We start from the raw sequence: 7990 nt of genomic DNA, 5'->3' as shown, positions 1-7990 counted from the left end.
CACTTCACCTCGGTGAAGGGCGAAAATGCTGCTGCCTTGTGCGCAGAAATCGCTACCCTCCAATAGAAGGGTGTGATAGAGCCTGTCCCTCCGGCCGAGATGAAGAAAGGGTTTTACAGCCCCTACTTCATTGTACCGAAGAAAGGCCATGGGTTGCGTCCAATCTTGGACTTGCGAAACTGGGCTTTACACAGACTCCCGTTCAAGATGCTGATGAAAAAACACACTCTATCGAGCATCCACCATCAAGATTGGTTTGCAGCGGCAGACCCTTCCTGCGGTTTGCGTTCGAGGGTCGGGCATATCAGTACAAGGTCCTCCCTTTCGGCCTGTCCCTGTCCTAATCCTAGCTCACTCTCGGGATGTGTTGTGTGCACACAGGGACCTGGTGCTCACGCAACTTAGCTGGCTAGGGCTTCGGGTCAACTGGGATAAGAGCACGCACAGTCAGTGCTGACCTGTTTGAAGGTGTTTAGACAGTGGGGCATATGGCGTCCACAGCGGTGGCCATATGATGCATATGAGCCCTTGGACCGACCTCACATTTCTACGGGCAGGTGTTCTACTAGAGCAGGTCTCCAGGCTCGTCGTGGTTATGACCGACAACTCCAAGACGGGCTGGGGTGCTGTAGTCAAGTCAATTTTATTTGTATAGCGCCTTTCACAACACACATAGTTTCAAAGCAGCTTTACAGAAGATCAGGCATTAACAGACGATAAAACTGTAATGTCTATAATGTCGATGAATCATCATTGTGTAATTAGATTAAATACAATTGTTAATCGTGTTTCAAATAATAATTGCAATAATAACCACAGTGAGCAAGCTGAAAGCGACTGTGGCAAGGAACACAAAACTCCATAAGATGTTGATTAATGGAGAAAAATAACCTTGGGAGAAACCAGACTCACTGTGGGGGCCAGTTCCCCTCTGGCTAACATCATGACTATAATGTAAATATTACTTATGTGTAGTTAAAGTCATGGTTTAAAATTATTAAACTAAGTAAGTGTTAAGGGTCAGTGTTTAAACATAGATTTTGTTTGAACTGTAAGATTAATGACCAATGTCTTTGAAGTGCATCCTGGATTAACTGCAGAAGTTCACATAGATGCCATTGTCCTTGTTAATTGGCTGATGAAGGCTTTTGTTGGCAATTGTTAGTCTATACATTCCATTTCAAGATCGTAGTCCATCAATAGACCGAGGTGATGCAGGCAGAGATCAGAGATGAAAACGCAGTTCAACCTGGCCGGTAATTTTGGTGAGGTTCTGTGTGGTCCATGCTATATTCCATGAACGTGATGGAATATAGCATGGTAGAAGGTCACTTAAGTACTGCGGAGCTAGACCATTCAAAGCTTTGTACATAGTTAACAGAATTTTAAAATTAATACAGAATTTAACAGGTAGCCAATGTAACGATGATAAAATGGGGCTAATATGATCATATTTCTTCGTTCTCATTAGCACTCTGGCTGCTGCATTTTGAACCAATTGAAGTGTTGTTGAAGATGATGTAACAGTACATCCATCGAGAGTCAAATTATATTGTAGTGGCTTATTTTTAGAGTTTTTTGGTCCAATAATTAGTACCTCTGTTTTGTCGGAAATTGAGTAGAAGGAAATGTCTGGCCATCCAATCTTTTATTTCATTGATACACTCTGCTGATTTCTAAAATTGTGAAATCTCATCAGGTTTTGAAGAAATATAAAGTTGTGTATCGTTGGCATAGCAGTGGAAACTTATTCCACGATTCCTGATAATATCTCCCAGGGGAAGCATATACATGGAGAAAAGCAGAAGCCCTAAAACTGATCCCTGTGGCACTCCATGTTTTACTTTTGTTTGGTTTGACAATTCCTCATTTACATAGACAAAGTGGTAGCGGTCTGCTAAATATGACCTAAACCATGCTAATGCAACTCCACAAATGCCAACATAATTCATGTATGCAACAGGCACACAGCCGCCGGCTCCATTTAGGGATCAGGTGGTGAACCTGCAAGCGCTGCCCCAGGAGGAGGCAGACCCAGAATTGACGTTGCTGTGTCCTGTGCACGCTTTACGCATCTATTTGTGTAGCACGCAGAGCTTTAGAGTCTCTGAGCATCTCTTTGTCTGCTTGGATAGAGCTTTTGTAGAGTAGAACTTGGTCGCAAGCCATTGTGATGTTTCATTTCTGAGGTAATCTTTCTTTTGAGTGGGTTATTTTCAGTTAAAGGTGCACTCCTAAAAACATGAATTATAATTTTGCAATATATGTAGGAAATCATGAGCACTCACATTAAAATGACTCCAGTCATATTAGTAACATTATAAAAGCTGTTTTATTCTACATGGAGAGGGTCCACACATAGGGGCTGCCATGTTAGAATCACATGACCAGCTGAATACTACTCACTTAATCTCAGTAACCGTCCTGTTATTTGACACTTTCACTCTTTGATTAAAGTAATCATGTCTGACTGTGAATAATAAATTTCTACAATGACATCTGAAAACGAAAACTATTGATTTTAAACGATGCTGCATCCAAGCCGGTAGGTGTCAGTGTAAGTCCAAGATGAGACAAAGATTACTGAGTGCACCTTTAATTGATCGAAATGGTTCATAGATCGGTTGGATTGATTCATTAGCAAATTAAACATGAGAAACTGCTTATTCAGATAATACCAGTTCTGTCATTTAACATTTATTGACATGATTTCAAATCAATTACAATTACAGTCCTCAAAATAGTTTTTGTCCTGTAAATCCTTTATATTTATACACAGATACTTGCAACTTCAGTAGGGTAAATTTGTATTAGTTAAACTGATTGTGTTTTATCAAGAGATGGAGTGATGTGGTACAGGAGGATGTGGAGTTGAGTGGTCTTGCCGATGACTGGTACCGGAGGTGTCAAGGACGCTACTGGCCAGTTGGAGGCAGTCGCCCTCCAACAACAATGGAGGGCAGAGGAGCGACGCTCACAACAACGAGCAGAGTGCCGGGTGGCTAAAGCACAGCAAATTGGCACAGTAGGGGTGCATCAGCCAGTCATCTCAGTCAGTCGACCTGTGTCACCTGTTGGATCTGTCCCGTGACCTCCTGCCAGCGGGCATTCGACACTTCACGTGGCCTAAACATGCACATGAATGGCGGTTGTTATTGTTGTTGTTGTGTGTGTGTGTGTGTGTGTGTTTTAAGTATGATGCTAACATCAGGGACTACAGCAGTTTTCAGTTCCATCAAGCATGTACACTCTGATTCTTGTGGTAGTTGTAGTCCTAATTTAGCAACTTTTTTAAACACAGAGGCTTCAAAATTCAAGTTTGAGGTATGACTGTGTGTAATTTATATTGTAAAGCAAAAGTTCCAAGAATCTTCAAGTAATGTTTACCACAGATCTTATTTTACTCAGAAATGGAAAAAACCCATAAAAAAAACCCATAGGAAATTCCAGAGGTAACCCGTGTCGAATTAGCCTTCCAGTTATGCGTACAAATTGACGTCACGGCTGAACAGCTTCATTGTGTGCTTCAGAAATGATGAAGCAAATATGTTTCCCAGTAATAAATTCTTTATTGAGAAATATTTTTCTGGTTGTAGAGAATAATCTTTTTTTTGTAAATTTGGAAGGTCCCTTAAAGGAAAAGTTCACCCAAAATGTATAATTATCTCATCATTTACTCATCCTTCACCAGTCACAAAACAACACACAACAAAGCCCTCAAAACTAGCCCAAGAATGACCACCTGCTCCAATGACACAGTGTGAATGAAGCAATTGAGTCAGTTAATTATAGGTATATAAACAATATAGAGTACACTCACTTAACACTTTATTAGGAAGACCTGTACACCTACATATTCATGTGATGATCTAATCAGCCAGTCGTGTGGCAGAAATACAATGCATAAAATCATGCAGATATGGGTCAGGAGCTTCAGTGAATGTTCACATCAACCATCAGAATGGGGAAATATTGTTGGGCTGGTTTGAGTATTTCTGTAACTGCTGGGATTTGCAAGTACAACAGTCTCTAGAGTTTACTCAGAATGGTGCCAAAAACAAAAACCATCAAGTGAGCGGCAGTTCTGTGGACGGAAATTCCTTGTTGATAAGAGAAGTCAATGGAGAATGGTCAGACTGATTCGAGGTGACAGAATGGCTATGGTAACTCAGATAACCACTCTTATAGTGAGAATAGCATCTTAGAATGCACAACACGTCAAACCTTGAGGCGGAAGTCCTACAACAGCAGATGACCATGGCGGGCACATTATTAGGACAATAGTGTGTCTAATAAAGTACTCAGTGAGTGTATTTTGCTTTTATGGGCAAAATATTCCAATATGCACAAATATATGAGTAGTTTAAGGGTGAAGGGAGACCAACTCGATTGCGTCATTCACAGTGCATCATGGGAGTGGGCGGTTGCTCTTGGGCTAGTTTTGTGGGCCTTGTTGGCACCTGTTCTCTGATTGGAAAAGCTTTTCCTGCTGGACAATGGACAATGGGTGATGTAGTTGATCCCCAGTAATTCCACTATTAAATAAGATTATTAAACAATGATGTTGAAATAATGCAGACGGATGGCTTCCATGGAAGTATGTACCATTGATGAACAATCTGGGAGTTCATGGCAGGTCTGTCTTTAAAGGTTTATAAGTTATTGTTGAAAATCAATTTGTCATCTGTTGTGCTCTATACGTTTATATATTCTGATCTCTTTTAATTTAGTAACGTCATTTGCAGTGGCCTGGGTATCTCAGTGAGTATTGACGCTGACTACCACCACTGGAGTTGTGAGTTTGAATCCAGGGTGTGCTGAGTGACTCCAGCCAGGTCTCCTATGCAACCAAATTGGCCCGGTTGCTAGGGAGGGTAGAGTTACATGGGGTAACCTCCTCGTGGTCATGATTAATGGTTCTCGCTCTCAGTGTGGCACATGGTAAATTGTGCATGGATCGTGGAGAACTGCATGAGCCTCCACATGCTGTGAGTCTCCATGGTGTAAGCCACATGATAAGATGTGTGGATTGACTATCTCAGAAGTGGAGGCAACTTGTCCTCCGCCACCAGTATTGAGGTGAGTAACCGTGCCACCACAAGGACTTAGTAAGCAATGGGAATTGGGCATGCCAAATTGGGGAGAGAAAGGGGATATAAAAAAAATCTAATAAAGAAATAACGTCATTAGCAATGCTTCATGGGATTGCAGTTCGTGTCCTTGTGAAATGTGGTACGTACACAGTCTTGTACCTTCATCTTTTTGTCAGATTTTCAAATACTTTTTTGTATCAAAACAAAGTTTGTAATGTTGTGGTTCAGCTGGTTGGTTTGGTTCATGGCTCACAACTCTTTTATGAAGGATTTTCTGAAAAGCATTATGCAAAAAATGTATAAATACTTCTGTAACCCAGATGGCTAAAAAGTGCACTGTTGCACTCTATTACGACATGTCACACATTTAAGTGGGAAACAGAATATGGAAGACGCCAAACTTAAACAAATACACAATGAATGGCGGCAAAAGCTCTTTTTTTCGGTTTTTATTCATACCAGCTGAATACATACCAGCATAATAACTGAACAAACCTGCATCACTTTTAGACAACCTATATGATTTATTAATGCATTGTAAATTATAATTTATTTCCTTAAAACAAGCTGCTAAAGGATTGTCATTAGTTGACTGTCATATGTAACATATTGAAACAAATCACTGAAATTAGCCACCACCATTGTGTCCTTGAGCAAGGCACTTAACTCCAGGTTGCTCCAGGGGGACTGTCCCTGTAATAAGTGCACTGTAAGTCGCTTTGGATAAAAGCGTCTGCCAAATGCATAAATGTAAATGAAATGTAAATGTACTGACACTGGGGATGATGATGATGATGTTATGTCTCTCCCTGCATCTTGTGATTGGTCAATGGAGGACACTGCCGCCCCTTCCCCCAGCGAGGGCGAGAAGCCTGCACATGCCACTGACAAGGAGATGCTTTGCATCCTTTCAAGGGCAGTTGAAGAGCTTGGTCTCGAGTGGTCTCCTCCAGAGGAACCTGAAAAATCTCGCCTTCATGAATGGTTCCTGCAGTCCGGACGTCGTCAAACAAATGCATTCCGCAGTTCTGCGCTGTTCTTCCTTGAAATTCATAACGAACTGACGAAATTCTGGCACGCACTCCATTCAGCTCACTCGCACAGCAATTCCATTCTCCTTACTAAAGTGGACCACAGGGAAGACAAATGTTATGCCCAACTACCCCCTGTGGAAGAGGTGGTAGCAGTACATCTCTTCCCGGCAAGTTTCAGTGCGTGGAAATCACACCCTGTTCATCCTTACAAGCCATGTTGATTGTCGTCCGCACTGGCTGGAAAAGCATACTCAGCGGCGGGCCAAGCTGGTTCAGCATTCAGTGTGATGGCGGTGCTCCAAGTTTTCCAAGCAAAGCTCTTCAAGCAAATGGACGAGCAAGGCTATGATCCAGAGATGTTCAAAGAGCACTGCACCACTACGGACATAGCGCTGTGAGCAGTGCAGTAGGGGAGTGAGGCAGCTAAATCAACATCACCTGGCTCCAGTTCTGACTTGGGACCTAGATATGGTCCTATAAGCGCTCATGGGGCCCCCCTTCGAGCCTCTGGACTCTGTTGAATTGTGTGTGATTTCTATTAAGACCGCATTACTGCTGGCTCTGGCCTCAGCAAAATGGGTGGGTGATTTGCAAGCACTGTCAATCAACAATTCAAGTCTGGGGTTTGGCCCAGATCTTTCAAATGCTACTGTCAAACCCAGAAAAGGCTATGTGCCTAAAGTTCTAACCAAGCCCTTCAGATCACAGATGGTTCACCTTCAAGCCTTCTTCCCTTCACCATTCAGTTTGGATAACCGCTGGCTTTCTCACTGGATCGTTGATGCCATCGCCCTGGCTTACAAGTTACAGGGTGCAAATTGCCCAATTGGTGTTAAAGCACACTCAACTTGAGGCATGGCCTCTTCATGGGCATGGGTGAATGGTGTGTCCTTACAAGACACATGTTTTTTACATCAGGATCGTCTTCTCAAAAAACATTTGTTAGGTTTTACAACCTAGATGTAGCATCTCTCTCATCGGAAGTCCTCTCTGTCTAGGTTAATTGCTATTTTGTTGGCCAAACATAAGTTTATGAAGGGGTTAATTCATACTATATGACTATAGTTAAAATATTCATTCTGAGTTCCCCACCTGGCTCACCATAAGTGTCATTCACTTGCGGCATATTCATGTTTGTCGCCATCCTGTGGAACTGCGGCATCATGTTTCCTCTCTGGGAGGGTTATGTAATGTAGTGCGGCATGATGGGACTCTGTTCCCCATAGCGTCAGCTTATTGATGCATTGTTAAGTGTACTGAACTGTAAGGGAACTTTTCTTTTACTTATGTAACCTCGGTTCCCTGAGATGAAGGAATGAGACATTGCGTAATTTGGCCACATTATGGACTCAGGTTTTTTTAAGGTGCGTGCGATGCGTTCTTTGTCCCTCAGTCAGAAAATTATAAGGAATGGTGTTTGCGCACCTGCTTTTATACTGGATCACTTTGTGCCTAAAATAGTGGAGCTTAAAACACCATAGCAATCCTGGCATTAATGCAGAAGGGTTTCAACTAGGTCGTGTAGAAGGAAACTCCCCATAGCATCAGCTTAGTGATGCAATGTCTCCTTCCCTTCATCTCAGGGAACGTATCAGTTACCTAACGTAACCTCGGTTCTCTCTAGATGAGGGAACGAGTATTGTGTAAACTAGCTTACGCTATGGAAAGATTCATCTTTTCTGAGATATTGAAGCCAAAAAATTATCCTTAATTTTTGTATCCATTGTCAACGCAGTGCGGCAGCTGCAGACCTTGTGCGGCAGCTGCAGGCTAGCTAGCGAGCTCATAGGTTGCTCTGCGGCAACTGCTGCAGCCTATAGACGAGCTTGGGCGAACTCGCATCCAATGAGAGGCGTCCGCGCG

This window comes from Xyrauchen texanus, chromosome 21, assembly GCF_025860055.1.
Source record: "Xyrauchen texanus isolate HMW12.3.18 chromosome 21, RBS_HiC_50CHRs, whole genome shotgun sequence".
Classification (NCBI taxonomy): Eukaryota; Metazoa; Chordata; class Actinopteri; order Cypriniformes; family Catostomidae; genus Xyrauchen; species Xyrauchen texanus.
This window is presented reverse-complemented; position numbering follows the sequence as displayed.